At 35.1% G+C, this 21,339-nt stretch overlaps 1 pseudogene; it reads right to left on the minus strand.

The window, feature by feature from the left end:
• Positions 1–651: 651 nt before the first annotated feature.
• Positions 652–21,339, minus strand: part of LOC105719915 (protein CIP2A-like) — a 68,820-nt pseudogene continuing 48,132 nt past the window's right edge.

Genomic DNA, 21,339 nt, shown 5'->3' on the forward strand with positions numbered 1-21,339 from the left:
ATTGATGTAATTTTCAATGCTATTGTATTATAGAGGAGAAAGGACTTCTGACAAAATACATCATAGTTAGGGCAGTAATTATTTATTTGTATCTGAAGGTCAGATGGGATTTAGTTGGGCAAAGAAGAGAGAGGAGAGGCATCTGGTCAGTAAGGCAGACACAAGGGGCAGACACAAGAGTTCAAAGCAGGTAATTTCACTGGCGCAGAGGATTCATGAAGGGAATTTACCTGAAAAACCAGGTTAAATGTGATTTGAAAAGATCTCAATGTGAATTGAATGATGGGGTTCTGGATCCTCATCGTTTCCCATAGTTTGGATATACATATATATTTTTTTCTGTATCTTTTTAGATGATTTACTTAAAATGCTAGTTAAATAGGTTATAACATTAACATGATGTGTGGTTGAATAAAATTATTCATTTTTTTCAATGTCTGATAAAATTTCATTAGCAAGCTGCACTAAAATTATTTTACTATTTTGTTTTTAACTTAAAAATTAAATTTCTATTCAAACAAATTAAATAAACATGCATTAGATCAGGTTCTTTTCTAAATTAGATAATAATTTCTTATTGTTGTGAAGTCACAAATTAACTCCCCTACCCACCCCGCTCCAATAGATAAATACATCAAAAATATCAATAGATTACAAATTCCAAAATGCCACTATGTCTATATACTGAGATTCAGTTTCTGGATTTATTTTTCCACCACTTAAACTGTGGATCATTGCTATCGTGTGTGGGAGTGTTTGTTCACTTCCTCTTGCTGACGTGTCACCAAGGACTCTTTCTCTTCTAATTTCGCCTTTTGAACCTCTAGGGAGGAAGCCTTAATGCTCAATTCTTTTCTTATCTGTTCTGTTCTGCTTAATTCTTTTCTAAGGATATCAATGGTTTCTTCCTTACCTTCCCTTTCCTTTTGTAAAGTTTTCATCTTTTCTTCTTGTTCTTTTTTTTTTTTTTGGTGTAAATTTGCTAGTTTATATTCTCTGTCTGCTAGCTATTCTGTACTTCTTTTCTCTGTTCTTCTTTCTCTATTAATTGGGTAATACTCTTTTCATTTTGTTCCTTGAGTGACTTATTCACCTTTTTCACTGTCTCTGTTTGTTCAGAGAATCATATGTGATCTATAAGTCTTTATTCTTCTTTTCTGTACTTTCATTTCTCTGAAGAAGTTCCATGTAAGATTTTGTCAGTATTTCATGCTCTTCAGCCACAGACTCTAACTTCCTATTATGCTCTTATTAAGATGCTCTTTCTGATTCAAATGGTTGTGCCTTCAACAACACACTAAGCTCTTCATTTTTTCTCAACTTCTCTCAACATACTAGCAAGTGTCTGTGCCTCTGTTTCAGCTTGAGTTAAAGGAACATTAATAATGTCTGAATATCAGTTTTATATAACCTAAATTCTATAGGCAGAGGACTACTAAAAAAATAAACCAGCTAATTAAGTAGTACATTTCCCATGTATCTAGCCTATGTGGTGTGTAACTTTTGTGCATAACTTTTATAATAAAATTTTAAATATGAAACAAAATGTTAATGCTATTTAAATATAGATGAAAATTTATTTTAATAATTATGCAAATAACACAAGGACAGGAAGCATCATAAAAGTTTTAGAACTAAATCAGCCTGATCTTCTCAATTTGGGTTTCAGTTCTTTTGAGTCTTATTTTTCTTATCTATAAAATGGGTATAATAGTGTGTGATTCTTTGTATTGTTTGAGATACTAGACAACAAAATACATCTTTTTATCCTAGCTCAGATATTTCTCTGTTTGTGGCTATAGATCATGAAATAATACTTTGATATGACAAACACTCAAGTTCAATTTTTAAAATAGTTTCTCCTACTCGAAGGCAGGAAGTTGACTTAAATGGCTTATGGATCATATGATTTTACTTAAAAATATTTTGTGAAATAGTTACATTATCATGTATGACACCCATTTTATTTTCTTAACACTTTTGGGCCCCAGGATATCTCAAAAGACTATTATTCAAATACAATAATAATTCAAGGAAATATTAGCAAAATTTATAAAGTTATTTTTCTATATTTGAAAGAGTAAGAAGAAATATTAGCCTTTCAACATTTCTTTTTAATTCTAGAATTTTAGTCTTATGAAAACAGCTCTCCAGAAATTGTGCTATCACCTAAAGAGTAAAATTTATTTCTGTATTCTGTGTATAGAAAAGAAAATTAACATCTAATAGATTTATTTAGAATAATAACCATGCATTTCTTGAGTTATAACTGTGAACAAGGAACCATGCTTGTTTCTACTAGGATAGACAATGAAACGGAAAGATTCTCTGTATTACAAATGGTCATCCAAGTGTCTACATTTGTAAAATCCATCAACTAATGGGTTCAAACCCATCTATTTACTTCATGTTGCAGTAATAAATTTGAATATTCAGTAATTGATGAATTAAATCATTTAAGTGTCTAAAATATAGGGAACCCAATTATTTGTAAAGACACATCAATTGAAACCTTAATTTTCTTCACTTGAATTTATTAAAATATGTATTTACTAAAGGCACTATTGGCTTTCTCCTGTTCATAATTGTTAATAAACTGATAAATGGCTGATTTTATATGTATCTTCAATTCAAAAGGCAATTGTCTTAGTGAGCTTAAAAGTGGCACAATAATTACTTTAAAAATTATAACAAATATTCTGGTTATGACTGAATTTTATACAGTGTAGCATCCTAACTTTATTATAAATGACACTAATTTTATATTAAAAATTATAGTCTTAACAGTGATTTTCTTTTCCACATATTACTGTTAAGTCAGTAATATTGTCATTAAACTCTTGACATTAGTGAATAAAATCATCTTCATTAGAAGAAAAAAACAGTGTGAGTTATGCAGTCCTAAGTGTTGGACTCTAGAGAGAAAGTTTTCTTTTTAATTTTTAACTGAAGTACTACACAGACTCCCTAAAACTAGTCTCCACACAGCTAATAACATCAGACCTTCTCCTGCTTCATACTTTCATGCCTTTCCATCACACTTAGAATGAAATCTATAGTTTTTATCATGGACTCCAAAGCTGAGTAGAATTTCCCTCTGACTCTCTTCAACCTCACCTCTTCCTGTCTCTGTCTTACTAAGTTCCAGCCATGCTGACTTCTCTTTTCTTTCTTGAACATCCCAAACTTCTCCCCTCTTTCAACCATTGCACTGGACATTTCTTTTCCCAAAGTGTCTCCCCCAGAATTGTTTTTGTCTGGTTCTTATTATCTAGGTCCAATTGAAATATCCCCTCAACCCAAGCCCAGTGTAAAGCAGACCCCTCACCTCACAGTCACTCAAATGTTACCTGATTTTATTTTTGCTTTGTGCTTGCCCTTACCTGAAATTATCTAATTCATTTACTTGTTTACTTGGTTCTCACAAGGATATGCCTTTCATGAGAACAAGCACCATTTCTCTCATTGCCACTGTATTCTCAGTATCTAGGAAGGGCAGATAGTAAGTTTTCAATTAATATGAATTAGTAACTGCAAAGCCATTGAGATATCTTAGTTCTCTGTAATCTGGAGCTTAAGAAAAGATATATAACTAGAGTGAACATTTGGACTGGGGATCAATGAGTTAAGTGAAACCACTAGCTCCATTCCCTTTTAATGTGATTCTCACTAGGCTCCTTTGGTCAATGCAATCAAAATTGTTAAATAGTTGCATGTGTTTTTCTCAGGATTTTATGGTAATATAAGGAAAAATTAAACCAAATCAGTAATGCCCAGCCTAGGTTTCCGAATCCACATTAAAAGAAAAGTGGTCTTTCAGTCATGTTGCCCATAGAAATGAACACATTCTTCTGGGTGCCCTAATGAGTTATTTTCCTTCTGTGGTGTTGGGGCTCCTGAACTGTGTTGTCCTTCAAGCAGCTCTGCAACTCCTATTTGTACAGAGGCTTCTGTCACTGCTCCTGCCAAGTCACTGACTCCCAGCTCTGCAGGCACAAACTGCTCTGTGCTAAGTCACAGTTGTGCATGTCTAAAGAGTCACCACCACATTCTGTAGCCCTCTATGTGAGCCAGAGCATGAAGAATAGGAGAAAGCCCTCACCCCTTCCTTGGGGAAGGTAACTTCTGTTGCCAGCTTCCCAGACAGAGCTGCTTAGGCTCTCAGCATCTCACGGGATTTTCTTTTATTATGGGACTTGTTTTCAATATTATAATGATGTGAATTCTAAAATTTGTTAGCTCTTTTAGTTTTTGGTTGTAGTCAGTGTCTCTGAATGAATCAGACATAAACCTGTGAAGGCTGTGCCAGATGTTACAATAACTTGAGGGAGATATCATGTTATTCTTAGAATCCTGTCTCCTCTCTGTCTCTAAGCTACATTTGGTGGTGGTTTATTTTCCTTCCTTTGACTTTCATCCAACTAGACCCAGGCAGTCATACCCATCCTAGAACTCTGACATTATCAATTTCTTAAGCACAAGACAATGATGAATCTTGAGCTAATGACTGCTTGGTTTCAAGTTAAGATTCCTGCTATATAAAACTGTCTGATTTGGTCAAAACAGAAAGAGAGTGTATTTGTGATGCACTGAAATCCACTGAAATGCCCTTGTAAAATTTATAAATATTTTTCATCTTAATAAGGACCTTGCCCTTAGGGCTGTTTTGAGACAAACATCCAATCATTAAACATATTAATAAAATATTTAAGATATAGTTAATATCATAAATAAAATATACAGAATATGTCACAGTTTTAGTCTTCCTTAAATTGGATATTATTCTGAGAGTGGAAGTAAAGAGGTATTTTTCCAAAGTAAAGATACTGTAGACTGACCTTGTAACTTTCTAGTCACAAGAACTTGAACAAACTCCCTTAACTGCACTCATAACTAATTTAAGATTTTCTGCTTAAATATCACAAAGCTGTACTGAAATTTAAATAAAAATAATTTTAAATATTTTTCTATTTTTAAAGAACAGTGCAAATGTCACCCATTCTTATCTTTCAACATGAAATTACTAAGACTGTTTATCTTATAGGTGGGTTACATACATTTCTCAGAGAGCTCTGGTGAGGATTCTGCGGCAGAGAAGGGATCAGGAGGAAACAGTGCCATTATTGATTAGTGCTATCTAACACACAGAAGCAACCAAGAAGGGCGAAGAAAGTTCCTGTCAATCTGAATAGCATGATGAGAGTGGCATATGCTACCATCAGTGTCCTGTGTTACTCTGGGGAATATCTTAGTAACTAGCAAGGATAATGTAACAGCAAGGAAGAAGGAAGAAGGGTCCTGGCAATCCTAATGGCATGGTGAGAGTGACATATGCTACCAACAAAGTGTCCTAGATTACTCTGGGGAATATCTTAGTAACTAGCAAGGATATGGTAGTAAACCAGTCTGTTACCAAAGAAAATCTTTAAAAGACTTTATTGTCTCTAAATCATAAGTTCCTGTCCAGGTAATTCAGGACAAGTCATGGCCCAATTCAAATTCAGTTTCCCAAGGCTTATACATTGAAATATCACAACTATCCTCTCTCAGGAAATTCTTCCTATCTTTCTTATTTATTTATTTATATTTATTTATTATACTTCAAGTTCTAGGGTACATGTACAGATGGTGCAGGTTTGTTACATAGGTATACACGTGCCATAGTAGTGGTTTGCTGCATCCATCGTCCCGTCATCTACATTAGGTATTTCTCCTAATGCTATCCCTCCCCATCCCCCCACCCCCTGCTACTCCTCCCCTAGCCCCCCACCCCCAAGGTCCCAGTGTGTGATGTTCCCCTCCCTGTGTCCGTGTGTTCTCATTGTTCAGCACCCACTTATGAATGAGAACATGTGGTGATTTTTTTATACTTTAGGTTCTGGGATACATGTGCAGAATGTGCAGGCTTGTTACATACGTATACATGAGCCGTGGGGGTTTGCTGTAACCATCACCTTATCATCTACATTAAGTATTTCTCCTAATGCTATCCCTCCCCTATTCCCCCAATCCCTGCTATCCCTCCCAACCCCACCCCCATCCCCGCAACAGGCCCTGGTGTGTGATGTTCCCCTCCCTGTGTCTATGTGTTCTCATTGCTCAACACCTACTTAGGAGTGTGAACATGCAGTGTTTGTTTTTCTGATCTTTTGTCAGTTTGCTGAGAATGATGATTTCCAGCTTTATCCATGCCTCTACATAGGACATGAACTTATCCTTTTTTAATAGTTGCATAGTATTCCATGGTGTATATGTGCCACATTTTCTTTATCCAGTCTGTTATCGATCGGCATTTGGGTTGGTTCCAAGTCTTTGCTACTGTGGACAGTGCCATAATAGACATACATATGCATGTGTCTTTATAATAGAATGATTTATAATCCTTTGGGTATATACCCAGTAATGGGATTGCTAGGTCAAATGGAATTTCCATTTCTAGATCATTGAGGAATCACCATGCTGTCTTCCACAATGGTTGAACTAATTTACACTCCCACCAATAGTGTAAAAGTGTTCCTATTTCTCCACATCCTCTCCAGCATCTGTTGTCTCCAGATTTTTTAACAATTGCCATTCTAACTGATGTGAGATGGTATCTCAATGTGGTTTTGATTTGCATTTCTCTAATGAACACTGATGATGGGCTTTTTTTCATATTTTTTTTTGCTGCATAAATGTCTTTTTTTGAGAAGCGTCTGTTCATATCCTTTGCCCACTTTTTGATGGGGTTGTTTTTCTTCCTGTAAATTTAAGTTCTTTGTAGATTCTGGATATTATCCTTCTATCAGGTAGATTGTAAAATTTTTTTCTCATTCTGTTCGTTGCTGGTTCACTCTAATAATAGTTTATTTTGCTGTGCAGAAGCTTATTAGTTTAATTAGATCCCATTTGTCTATTTTGGGTTTTGTTGCCATTTCTTTTGGTGTTTTAGTCATGAAGTCCTAGCCCATGCCTATGTCCTGAATGGTATTGCCTAGGCTTTCTTCTAGGGTTTTTATGTGTCAGGTCTTATGTTTAAATCTTTAATTCATCTGAAGCTAATTTTTATATAAGGTATAAGGAAGGAATCCAGTCTCAGCTTTCTGCAGCTTCAGAAGGTGGGTAATTCTTTCTATGTTGATATTAGTCCTCACAGCAAAGAAGGTACAAAAGGAAAGTATGGATGATATATCTCTGTGCAAATAATTTACTTGCAATTGATACTCAGATGTAGATTTTAAGGAACTCTTTAACATTCAACTACGAAACCCTCCGTGACCTATGTTGTGTTTATCACTGGGAAAGTAGGCACATTTTTTTCCTCCATAATGTCTCTCTTTTTCTCTCTCTCTTTTTTTTTTTCTTCTACTTTAGTGCAAAAGTTCTCAAGGGGAGGGGAGTACAGTTTTCCACATTAGAAAAAGCCTGAAGACATTCTGGATTGTCATAACTTGAGGGGAGGTGAGAAAGTTAATGCTGCTAGCATCTAGTAGGTAGAGATTAGAAATGCTGCTAAACATTCTGTGATGCACAGGACAGTCTCTCAAAACAAAAAAATTATCAAACCCTAAATGTTAATGTTGTAAAGGTTAAGAAACCTTATTTGAGAAGAAAGTGTGCCATCACAGCATAATTCTTAGACTTCTGCTTAGAATTCTCTTCCATTCCTCAATTAGTGGAGAATAGGGGTTTGGGGAAGAAGTCATTTATGCAGACCAGACACATATAACCATTCTTGTCTTAAGAATACTGGAAGAAGAGTAGTAAATGTAAAGCTTTCTGTCTGAAATAATCTCCAGATTACTTTGTATTAAATTTCATTGTGTGGAATATCAGACCTCTCTATAAATACGACAGCTTCAATAAATGCAAAGCACATGGCAAATACAATGATAGGCTATTTTCCTTCCATAATATCTATGAATGGTCATGACTCTTAATTCCAGTGTAATATTAGGTGATAGAAAACTTAAATATATTTTAACTTATAACATCCTGACTCTTGCCTTTCTTCAAATTATTCCCTGTATGATATGGTTCTATAGTTATTTGCAAGTCAACCTTAGTGACTTCTCATTACTGCATAGTTAAAAATAAAAATTGCTATAAGTGTTTATGAATATCTTTTCATTCTGATTCCATGTGATAATTAAAATGTAATGAAAAACATTTATGTTTTCTCAAATCACTTTGACATCTTAGTTCAAGAAAATGATTTTATAACATCTCTTTTTCTAAGTAAGGCTAATAGCCTAACAGTCTTTTCACCAGGAACCAAAATAAACATGACAATATTAGAGAATTCAAGTTTGTTTTTAATTAAAATATACAAGTGTATAAATGTAAAAAATATTAAATGTGAGATATTATTTTGTGATTTACCTTTTTAATTGTTTCATTTCTTTGAAATAAATCAGGTAAGAAATAAAAGGTGCTTATTGTCCTCTTTACTTTTTTTTTCTTTTCTACAAAGTTACAGCTCACTTTTATTATGTAGAGTTACTGCATGGTTCTTTTCATATATCACGATGAAAATAGTGACAGGCTCAATGTCTTTCATTGGTCCCTGATTATTCTTTGTCTTTTTCACTAAATAGTATCTGTAGGAAATACTGAGTTGTTTTTATAAGTCGGAATCTGATGCGTTTTTATGGGATATTTACTATTTAAATACTGGTATATTGAAGCCTTCCATGGATTTTCTTTTTTCTTTCTTTCTTTATTTCTTCTAAAAAGAAACAAATGGAATACATGTGCAGAATGTACAGGTTTGTTACATAGGTATACACGTGCCATGGTGGTTTGCTGCACCTATTGACCCGTCCTCTAAGTTCCCTTTCCTCACTGCCCTCAACAGGCCCTAGTGTGTGTCATTCCCCTCTCTGTGTCCATGTGTTCTCATCATTCAACTCCCACTTATGAGCCAGAACATGCGGTGTTTGGTTTTCTGTTCCTGTGTTAATTTGCTGAGGATGATTGCTTCCAGCTTCATCTTTCCCTGCAAAGACATGATCTCATTCCTTTTTATGGCTGCATAGTATTCCATGGTGTATACGTACCAAATTTCCATTATCCAGTTTATTATTAATGGTTATTTGGTCTTTGCTGTTGTAAATAGTGCCACAATAAACATATGTGTGCATGTGTCTTTATAACAGAATGATTTATATTCCTTTGGGTATATACCCAGTAATGGAATTGCTGGGTCAAATGGTGTTTCTGGTTCCAGATCCTTGAGGAATTGCCCATACTGTATTCCACAATGGTTGAACTAATTTACATTCCCACCAACAGTGTAAAAGCCTTCCTATTTCTCTATAGCCTTGCAAGTATCTATTGTTTCCTGACTTTTTAATAATGGCCATTCTGACTGGCATGAGATGGATCTCATTGTGGTTTTGTTTACATTCTCCTGATGATCAGTGATGTTGAACTCCTTTTCATGTGTTTCTTGGCCACATAAATGTTTTCTTTTGAGGAGTATCTATTTATATCCTTTGCCCACTTTTTGATGGGGTTGTTTTTTTCTTGTAAATATGTTTAAGTTCCTTGTATATTCTGGATATTAGACCTTTGTCATATGGATAGATTGCAAAAAATTCTCTCCCATTCTGTACATTTGCCTATTCATTCTTATGATAGTTTTTTCAGTAGTTTTGTTTGTTTGGTTGGTTTTTTTGTTTTGTTTGGTTTTTTGCTGTGCAGAATTAGTTTAATTAGATCTCATTTGTCAGTTTTGGCTTTTGTTGCAATTGCTTTTGGTGATTTTGTCATGAAGTCTTTGCCCATGCCTATGTCCTGAATGGTGGTTCCAAGGTTTTCTTCCAGGGTTTTTATGGTTTTGGGTTTTACATTTAAGTCTTTAATCCATCTTGAGTTAATTTTTGTGTAAGGTATAAGGAAGGGGTCCAGTTTCAGTTTTCTGCATATGGCTAACCAATTTTCCCAGCACCATTTACTGAATAGGAGATTCTTTCCCCATTGCTTGTTTTTGTCAAGTTCATCAAAGACCAGATGGTTGTAAATTTACGGTGTTATTTCTGAGGTCTCCTGTTCTGCTCCATTGGTCTGTATGTCTGTTTTGATACCAGTACCATGCTGTTTCAGTTATCGTAGCCTTGTAGTTTGGTTTGAAGTCAGATAGCATGATGCCTCTAGCTTTGTTCTTTTTGCTTAGGATTGTCTTGGCTATACAGGGTCTTCTTTGATTCCATAAAAAATACACCTCAATAAATGCAGAAAAGTCCTTTGATAAAATTCAATGTCCCTTCATGTTAAAAACTCTCAAAAAACTAGGAATTGATTAAACATATCTCAAAATAATAAGAGCTATTTATGACTAACCCACTGCCAATATCATATTGAATGGGAAAAGCCAGAAGCATTCCCTTTGAAAACCTGTACAAACAATAATGCCCTGTGTCAGCAATCCTATTCAACATAGTATTGGAAGTTCTGGCCAGGACATTCAGGCAAGAGAAAGAAATGAAGTGTATTTAAGTAGGAAGAGAGGAAGTCAAATTGTCTCTGTTTGCAGATGACATGATTTTATATTTATAAAACCCCATTGTCTCAGCCCAAAAACTCTTTGGTTGATAAACAACTTCAGCAAAGTCTCAGGATACAAAAGCAATGAGCAAAAATCACATGCATTTTTTTTTTACACCAACAATAGGCAAGGAGGGAACCAAATCATGAATCAACTCCCATTCACAATCAATTGCTACAAAGAGAATAACATACCTAGGAATACAGCTAACAAGGTATGTGAAGGACCTCTTCAAAGAGAACTACAAACCACTGTTCAAGGAAATAAGAGAGGACACAAACAAATGGAATTCCTCTAACCTTTTTCCAAGGTTCTTAGCTTCTCTGCATTGGAATAGAACATACTCCATAGCTCATCGTAGTTTTTTATTACCCATTTTCTGAAGCCTGCTGCTGTGATTTCATTCATCTGATGCTCCATTCAGTTCTGCACCCTTGATGGAGAGACATTGTGCTCATTTAGAGAGGAGGTGCTCTGGCCTTTTGGGTTTTCATCATTTTTTTTCATTGATTCTTTCTCATTTTCATGAGTTTTTCCAGTTTTAGTCTTTGAAGCTACTGACCCTTTAATAGGGCTTTTGTAAGGGCCTCTTTGTTGTTGTTATTGATGCTGTTGTTGTTGCTTTCTGCTTGTTTTTCTTTCAATATTCAGGTCCCTCTTTTGTAGGCTTGCAGTTTGCTGGGAGTTCACTTCAGGCCCTATTTAACTGATTTGTCCTTGTGCCTGGAGTGTCACTCAAGGAGACTGGAGAGAAGCAAAGATGGGTGCCTGCTTCTTCTTCTGGAACCTTTGACCTCAAGGGGCACCAACCTGATGCCAGTAGTACACTCCTGTATAGGGTGTCTGGCAACCCCTATTGGAGGGTCTCACTCAGTTTGGTGGCAGAGGGAGCAGGACCCGTGTAACAAAGCACACTTTGTCCCTGGATGGAGAGGGTGTGTTTTGCTCTGGCAAAACCTCACCTGGGCTGCCCAGATTCCTCAGAACTACCAGGAGGAGAGGGTAAGTCTGCTGGTCTGCAGAGACTGTGGCCATCCCTCCCTCTATGGGCTCAGATCCTGGGAGATTCAGATTCTGTCCCTGAGCCTCAAGCAGGAGTGATTGGAGTTTTCTGTGGGGAAGCCCCACCCACTGAGGAAAGATGGGTTAGAGTTAGGCCTGATGAGGCACTCTGGCCCCAGATTACCACAGCGGGTGTGCTGGGCTCTAGGGACAAGTCTTGGGACAAAGCTATCCAGCCTTCCTGGCTCCTGCAGGGAAAAAGCACAGCCTGGAGCTATAGAAATGAGTGTCACTCTTCCCTCACCCAAGGAGCTTAGTATGTTAGGCAGTTGTCAGTCACAGGGCTGGCTGCTGCCCCTCCCCCAAGGAGCTCAAACAGCTTCGACAGCAGGTAGCCCCAGCCAATGCTCCTTCAATTGATTTTCTGTAACATACCTACAACCATTTAAAAAAATGTGTTGTCAGTGAAAAAACTGTTTGTTTGATGATTGAGGAACCAAGAGAATTCCAAGAACATTTCAGGGATTCACTAATTCAAATTTATATACTGGTAAGAAATCCATTAAAGGACAAAATAGTCCATAGATTTTAATAGCTTTATAATAACCTTAAGCTAGATCACATGGTTATATACACTTTCTACCTTCTACATTATTATAAATGACAGTCCTGCTAAACTTTCAGCCATTGTTTAGTAATTATACCTTACCTCTAGTTTCCAGTAAGACTTTCTTCACTTCCCTTTAAGTCTTTATTGATAGTTGCCTCAAAGTCCAAATTTCATGAATAATTTGTTCAAGACTCTTTAAGTATTTGCTAATATTACTATCAAAGTCCACTGCCCTGTTCCAAAGCAATTTCTTTGTTTTAAGTTTTTGATATGGTAGCATCCTCTTTTGTTATCAAAATCTGTATTCATTCTTTTTTGTTGTGTAACAAATCACTCCAAAAATTAGTGGCTTTAAACAACAAATACTTCCTATTGCATGTTTTCCATGGGCGAGGATTTTAGGAATACTTTAGTTGGATGTCTCTTATGAACTTGCTATCAAGATACTGTTTAGGCTGCAGTTACCTGAAAGTTGAGTGGTGCAGAATGACCTTTGTCCAAATTGGCTCAGCTACATTGCTGTTGGCAGGTGGGCTCAGATCCTATTATAGGCCCAATAGGTTGCTCGAGTTTCCTCATGGCATGGCAGCTGACTACCCATAGAGCGAGTGATCCAAGTGAGAGAATCTAGGAAATGACATAGCATCACTTGTGCTATGCCCTGTGAGTCATACAGACAAACCCTGAAAGTGTGAGACTGGATTACATAAAAGTGTAAATACATGAAACAGGAATTTTTGTAGACAAAATTGGAGGCTGACTACCACATAAACTTTTGCAATCTGTGTGCTCCTCTGCCCCTGACTGCATGGAACCACTGATTTGCTTTTTATCACTATAAACTACTTTGGACTTTTTAGCATTTTCAGTGAATGAATATGTATCCTTTTGTGTGTGGCTTCTGTCACTCAGCATAATTTTGAAATTTATCTATATTGAAGTCTATTAGTCATTTTTTTCTTTTTTATTGCTGTAAGAGTTTCACTGTGCAAATCTTACACATTGTATTTATCTATTTACTTGCTCTTTGGTATTTGATTTTTTACCAGATTTTTATATTATGAAGAAAGTTTCTATAAGTATCTGTGCCTGTCACACATTTTTTTATTGCATTTTAGGTTTTGGGGTACACGTGAAGAACATGCAAGATCATTGCACAGGTACACACATGGCAGTGTGATTTGCTGCCTTCTTCCCCATCACCTATATCTGGCATTTCTCCCCATGCTATCTCTCCCCAACTCCCCACCCCTCGCTGTCCCTCCCCTATTTCCCCCTGACTATCACACATTTTATGTGAACATATGACTTTATTTCTTTGGATAAAGACCTAGGAATGGAATGACTGGGTCCTGTGGTAAGTAGGTGGTTAATTTTTTAAGAAACTGCCAAACTTTTCCAAAGTGCTATACCATGTTAAGTACTATATTAGAGTGCCAATTGTTTTACACCCTTGACGTCGTGTAGTATTTTAGTTTTCTTAAATCAAACCATTCTAATGTCTATATAATGGTGTCATATTATAGTGTAAGGTTGCATTTCTCTCATGTTTTATACCTTAATACTTCTACATTTACTTATTAATTATAATAATTTTTTAAGACCCTGAGGATTTTTTGTATGAAAACAATCATTTCATATATAAATAGAAGCAATTTTATTTCTTCCATTTTTATTCTTATTACTGTTATTTCTTATCTTGCCTTGTTCCAATGGCTAAACATTTTATACCCTGTAAATTAGAAGTTATTTTAGATCTTCTATGTGTGTGAGAGAGGAAGATGGCATTAGTATTAAGCATTGCTCTACTATATATTATATTAACTGTCGAAATTTTATTGATGACTTTTATAAGACAGAGATAGTTCCTTTCTATTCATAGTTTGCTGGTCACTTTCACCATGAATTGGTGATGAATCTTGTCAAATAATTTTTTCTGCCTCTGTTGAATTGATTATATGATTGTTCGCTTTTATTTTGTTATTTTGTGAATTACATTGAATTCTTTGGAAGACTACTACTGGATTATGATGCTTTATGTATTGGTAGATTTCATTTGCTATAAATTTTAAAGATTGTTACATCTATACTCACAAAGGCTATTATTCCATAATTTTTCCTGATTTTATCTTTTTTTCTTTTTTTTTTTACTGCTTTCAAGTTTTTATTTGATCTTTGGTTTTCATCACTTAGACTATGATATTTATAAGTGAGATTTGTTCTTCCTATTTCTCTTATTTGAAGTTTGCTAAGTTATTTAAACTATAAATTGATATTTTTCACCAAATTTAAGATTTTTGTCATTTAAAAAAATATTTCCTTCTGAGACTCCACTTTTACAAATGTTCACATTTTTATATTTTCCTATAGATTCCTCTGATTCTGTTCATTCATTATGAATGTATTTTTCTTTATTTCATTGAGCATATTTGTGATAGCTGCTCTAAAGTTCTAGTTTAATAATTCCAATATCTGGGTCATCTTGGAGTTGGCCTTTGTTAATTACATTTTCCCTTAAGAAAAGATGACATGCATTGGTTGTTTCAAGAAGTTGTTTTAGATTTTATCATGGAAATGTTGAATGTCAAATGTGGATTCTGTTACATTGCTTCAAAGAGCAGTAGCTTTTTTTTTTTTTTTTTTAACAGGCAGTTGGTTAGATTCACAATACAAATACTGTCCCACCTGCTTTATCACATTTGTGTCTTATTTGCAAACTGCTTTAAGATATGTCTGCGTATTCATTGTTCGGGGCTGTAGTATACTATGAGACATATTGTACATCTAAGGTTAATGATAGACATAACGCCCACTCAAGCATCTTGCAGAATAGATACAACATGTTACTTTATAGTATGATGGAAGCTGACCCAGGAATTTTCAACTCTGGTCTGAGGATTTCCAAGAGAGAAAAACACCTTGCAACTTTCATGAACCTAAAAGCAAAGCTTATCCTTACAGGAATAGCTTAAACTCCCTTTATGAAAGAATCACCTGGTAACTGATCCAGACTGAATACAGGTATAAAAAAAGAGAGAAGAATCCCCCAGACTCTAAGAATAGTCTCCAGACAGAGACCTTCTGGTTAGGCAGTCATATGGCCCCTATATTTGATTCATGTCACTGGCCTGCACCTGCTATTTATCTTTTAATAGCACTGCTAGAATAAACCGCTGGAACATCATATGGTGTCTAAAGTTCATCTTTGATGTGAGTTGAGCTGTCCCTTGGGCAAGCTAGTTAACTTGGACCACCCAGAGAGCTTCAAACATGACAAAGAGTCAACCAGCAACTTCAGCAGTTTACACATATAACCTAGGGCACTCTTTCTTTGGCTCATTCCTTTCCAGCATCCCTGGCCCCCTCAATTACCAGCAGATGTCACTTCAGACTCTGTTACCTGGTTAATTATGCTGGAAATAGAGAGGATTTTATAATAAATTTCATCCACCTTGTATCATGCCATAATTATGGCACATCTTCAAGGCAATCCAAAAAAACAAAAAAATAGAAACCCAATTATTCGGATTTTTTCCATCATGTTTGGACCCCTATCCAAAATGAGTTTTAATATATTCCACTCTCTGGAGCCTTGGCCAGTTTTTGTGTGTATGTTCAAATCTGAGTTATATTTGTTCTCTGTAGTAGAGTTTTCTTAGAGACATACTTTGCCATACGGGAAGCAGAAATGCTAGTGTTACTTAGCATTTGAGTTTTCAAACTAATAATAAATTTCTGGAAAATAACAAAATAAAATATGAGATTGAAAAACAGTGTCTGCTTCTCAGTATTGAAAATGTAGAGGGCACCGTATTAAATACATCTGAAAATCATATATAAGTGCTATGATCTTTCAAAATGTTTCTAAGATGAGTAGTTAAATGGATTTAAAGGTAGTCTTGGGAGTTCTAATTCAACTCTGTGTCATGATGTGTATGGAATGTGTTTGTTGGCTGGGCGCGGTGGCTCACCCCTGTAATCCTATCACTTTGGGAGGCTGAAGTGGGTGCATCACCTGAGGTCAGGAGTTAAAGACCAGCCTGGCCATCGTTGTGAAACCCCATCTTTAAAAACAAAACAAAACAAAACAAAAAATTTAATAAAAAAAAAAAAAAAAGGAATGTGTTTGTTATGTATGTGTTGGTTCAGATACTTTAAGAAGAAGGAAAGGAATAAAGGCAATTTATTAAGGATAAAGATATATGATATTATTGACTAAAGTTCCAAGGCTATAAACAATTAGTCATGGATTTCAATTATGTAAAATGATAATGATAGGAAAATAGACATAATAATTTTAGCTAGTATTTATTAATCTTGTGTGTGTAAAACATCATGTTAATCGATTTGCACAGTTTTTTAGATAAACTCTCATGACAGTTCTATGAGAAGGGGAGCTATTATCTCAGTTTTACAAATAAGAAGATCTGGGTGTAGAGAAATTTGCTAATTTTCCAAAGATCTTAAATAAGTAGAGAGCAGGAATTTGAATCCACTTTTGAGCTTTAACAATTTTTCATATGCTTAGACCAGATGTTTGACTCAATATCTCCTTGTAGTATTTACCCCAATAATCATTTTCAAGTATTCCTATTACTAGATTTTATCTGGGATTACATGCTATCATTCACTATTAGCCCATATTAATAGTCAAATACTACATTTTTATAGACAAGTCTAAAATGAAATTTTAGTCATTTAGCCATGTACACATAATTTTTCAGAGTTATTTTCTATCTAAGTCTCCGAAAACCCTGTCAATATAAATAGCTTTTTTTGTGTTAGCTCAAGTGCAAAATCTATGTGCCAGGTGTTGCCCTTGTTAAATTACTGGTGAAAACATGTTTTTGTCAGCTGCTGGAGGAAACTTCTGAGGTGGTGCCTCTAGTTTAACAATTATTTTTAATATATAAATTGATATGTGGCAGGAAAAGAGCAGCATGCACAAGCAAGCTAACTTTTAAAAATACTGAATTTAAAATAACTGAGTACCAGGGCTTATGAAAACAAAGGATGAGCAAATGCTATAAATTAATTGATGTAATCCACTTTGAAAATTCAAATTAGATTGTGACATGGTAAAAGCTCCATAAAACTGCATACCTCAAACATACCACAGCTTTCTGTTGAAACTGCTCTCTATAACCCAAATGTGAATAAGTAATTAAGGACTGTAATTTCTACCCTACCCAGACAATGTGTAAACAAATGCTTATCTTGACTTTTGTGAACCACTTAAGTAACAATCAGAATGTCAAAAGTCCCCTGGCCCTCGGAATGTCCGGAGCCCCTCACCCTCATCTTCGCCCAGGAATCCACTGGAATGTCCAGAGCCCCTCACCCTCATCTCCGCCCAGGAGGTGATTTACAGAATCTACTAGCCCTCAGAACATCTGAAGCCCCTCACCCCCACCCCTGCCCCTCACCCTCACTCCCGAGGTGATTTTACGGGTATAAAAAGTCTTGACACCCTCCTTTTGGGGCCACGGGTTGGAGAGACATGAGTCCTCCGTGGCTGCTGGCAATAAAGACCTTGCAATTTGGCATACTTTTGTCTTGGTGTTGACTTTCTATGCTCGGGCCAGTACAACAGATAAGACAAAGACAATGTAATCTAAAGAACCATTGTTAGTGAATGAAGATTTTTGAATAAGTTTAGCTCTTTTCTCTGCTTTGAAAAGTTGGTCAACTTTACCTGAAGGTGACCTCTGAGATCATTTGTGTGTGAAATTTCTCTTCTGCTCTTTTCTCAATTGTACATTCACCTTGTTAGTTCTAGCCTGAAATGTGTATGCAATTGTCAAAAAGATTATTTTGAATAATTTTCTTTTTAAGAAGATGTAAGAAAATGTTATAGTACAATTGTATACTTTTTATTGTTGCTGGCTTTTACGTGATTGGGCCATGTTTATAATTATTTTCATTACACTGAAAATAATTTTTCATTATACTAAAAAATTTTCATTACACTAAAAAAAAATTCATTTTTTTTTCTTTCTTTTGGTAGAGGTGAATGACTGCATGATATACCTCAAGAAACCAAATAATTGGTCACAGAATATAGTTTAAATTTATCAAACAAGTTTAAAGCCTCATTCAGGAGAAAACAGAATCATATTATAGGAATTTGCAGGCATTTCAATAGGATTGGATGTTATCAACACTGTTTCTACGTGTCCATCTACAGCACTGATGAAATAATACATAAGGGTCTACATAAGCTTTTAAATGAAGAAATAACATGCTTGGCCCAGTGAGACTTTTAAAATCTTTTCTCTAATAAAATAGGAAAGAGCTGAAAAAGAGGTAGGCTTTCATGCAAAACTTAGAACAGATACATATTCTGAACTCTTCTATATGCCTATTAGTAGAATCATTATATGTGATGAGTTGGAAGAAAGGGAAGCAAAAGTACTTAAAGTTTTTTTTTCCCCACAGAGAAATATAAACATATGCTTGTACTTGTCCAAGTGACAGGAAGAATACTCTCTAAGGGATAACCTCAGTCTTTGTTTCTTCATGAACAACTCCCTTCAAGTGTAATGCTGAAAAATAAATCCGTATGAAATATTCCAGAAAAGAAAAGACTGCAGATATGGTACTTTGATAGCCTTGGAAATCAGCACTGTTTTTGAATCTAGGATTCACTGCTAATTTTGTGACTTCTTTGTGTCTCAATATTCCCATCTGTAAAGTGGGCCTAATAATAGTAATTATTTTGTAGGATAACTATGGGAATTAACGGAGATAATTCATGCAAAACATTTACAACAATGCCTAGCACTTAGTGAGCAGTTAGTAAATGCTAGCTGTTATAAATTCAATACTACTGTGTTCCAAAATGAAAATTCTTATGTGAACTTCCCAAATATGTGCATTATTTTTTCTCTCTTCCCCTAGTTTCCAGTCAATGGACATAGGATTCTTCTCAGGGGTACTGTCTCCTCTTAGAGCAGTCAGGACTAGTGTGACAGTTAGGTGCATTGGAGGAACTAAGTCAAGAGCATGTCAAGGTGAGATGAGGAACTGGAACTTGAATATGCTAACAAAAGATTACTAAGTTTAGTGACTGAACTTCCATAACAGCAACAACAACAACAAAGAAAGCAGGGAAAGGAGGAAAGGAAAGGACAGGAAAGAGAAGGGAAGGGATGGGGAAAAAAAAGACTTTCTAGCAGTACTGTGAATCCTGGAGCATTCCTGAAGAGATGAAACTCTAGAGCTAGCAACTGTATATTTAGGCCGCTACATAAATGCTTAAATCAGCATATGTTGTGGGAAAGAAAATACTTGTGTTGCTGTTGGAATAAAGCATCCAATATTAAACTTTTGGTACATAAAATTGGCTCATAATTATCTTCTCCTAAAAAATGCCTTTTCTCCAAATGTATATACTAACATTAGCACCAGATTTGTAATAGAATAGCCATTTCTTATTGTTAGCATTTTTAAGAAGCTTTCATTGGAAGAAGTCTGGAAGGGGCAGACTATATTATTTATATACAAACTTACAGATGCTAATGTTTTCCTTGTTTCATACTTTACAAAACAGTAGAAAGAAGATGGTAGTGTCAAAGCAAAAATTGCACCAAGCAATGTTAAACAGGTAAGAAAGACATTGTAGAAGGATCTTGCAATAAAAGAGAGAGACCAAGATGCAGTTTGAACTTAAAAGGTAAAGACATTTTAAGAACTGGGATTGGGAAGAACATAGGCCATCTGTGTTTGCTAATTGACTTTACACAAAATAAATTCCTGGTATCATCCTGACAGGAAGTAGTTTTACAACTTGAAGAGGTATCACTGAAGATAGGCTTCTACAGTCCACACAAAGACTGATGATTATATTTCAAAGAACGACTCCGAGGTCTTTGAGAAAGACAGTCTTGAGTTATAAAAATGGGAAGAGGGTTGTCTCTTCTTTTTGTTGATTGGTTCCTTTGCTGTGCAGAAGCTTTTTGGCTTGATGTGATACTGTTTGTCCATTTTTGTATTTGGATGCCCATGCTTTTGAAGTCTTACTCAAGAAACCTTTGCCCAGACCAATGTTCTGGAGTTTTTCCCCAATGTTTTCTTCTGTAGTTTTATAGTTTCAGGTCTAGTCTTTCATCCATTGTGATTAGATTTTTGTATATAGTGAAAGATAGTGGTCTAATTTCATTCTTCTGAATATAGATATCCAGTTTTCCCAACACCATTTATTGAAGAGATTGTCCTTTTTCCAATGTATGCTACTGGCACCTTTGTCAAAATGACTTGACTATAAGTGTATGGATTTATATATGGATTCTGTGTTTTAATTCATTAGTCTACATGTCTGTTCTTGTGCCAGTACCATGCTGTATTGGTTACTATAGCTCTGTAGTATAATTTGAAGTCAGGTAATAATTCCTCTACTTTTTTTCTTTTCTTAGGATGAATTTAGCAATTTTTGGTCTTTTGTAATTTTGTATAAATTTTAGGATTTTTTTTCTATTTCTGTGAAGAATATCATTGGTATTTTGATAGAAATTGCATTGAATCTGTAGATTGCTTTGGGTGGTATAAAAATTTTAACAGTATTGAGTTTTTCAATTCATTAGCACAGAATATGTTTCCATTTTTTGTGTGTCCCCTTCGATTTCTTCCTTCAGTGTTTTACAGTTTTTATTGTAGATATCTTTCACTTTTTTGGTTAAATTTATTCTTATGTATTTTATATTATTTGTAGTTGTTGTAGAATAGGATTACTTTCTTGGTTTCTTTTTCAGATTGTTGCCATTGGCATATGAAAATACTGCAGATTTTTGTATGTTGTTCTAGAATCCTGTAAGAATGTATCAGTTTTAACAGTATTTGGTGGAATGTTTAGGTTTTTGTAAATAAAGTAAAAGTGAAGAGACAACCCATACACTGGAAGAAAATATTTACAAACTACTTATCTGACAAGGGATTAATAATCAGAATATAAAAGGAAATTGAACAACTCAATTAAAAAAATAAAATAATTAAGTTTAAAATGAGCAAAATATTTGAACAGGCATTTCATAAAAGAAGAGAAATAGCCAAGAGGTATATGAAAAAAGTTAATATCACTAATTATCAGAGAAAAGCAAACCAAAACTACGAGATATTATCTCTTCTCAGTTAAAATGTCTTTTATTTAAAAAAAACAGGCAATAACAAATGCTAGAGAGGCTATGGAGAAAAAGGAACCCTG

Source organism: Aotus nancymaae, unplaced genomic scaffold (assembly GCF_030222135.1).
Source record: "Aotus nancymaae isolate 86718 unplaced genomic scaffold, 86718_ANA_hifiasm-v0.15.2.pri h1tg000062l, whole genome shotgun sequence".
Classification (NCBI taxonomy): Eukaryota; Metazoa; Chordata; class Mammalia; order Primates; family Aotidae; genus Aotus; species Aotus nancymaae.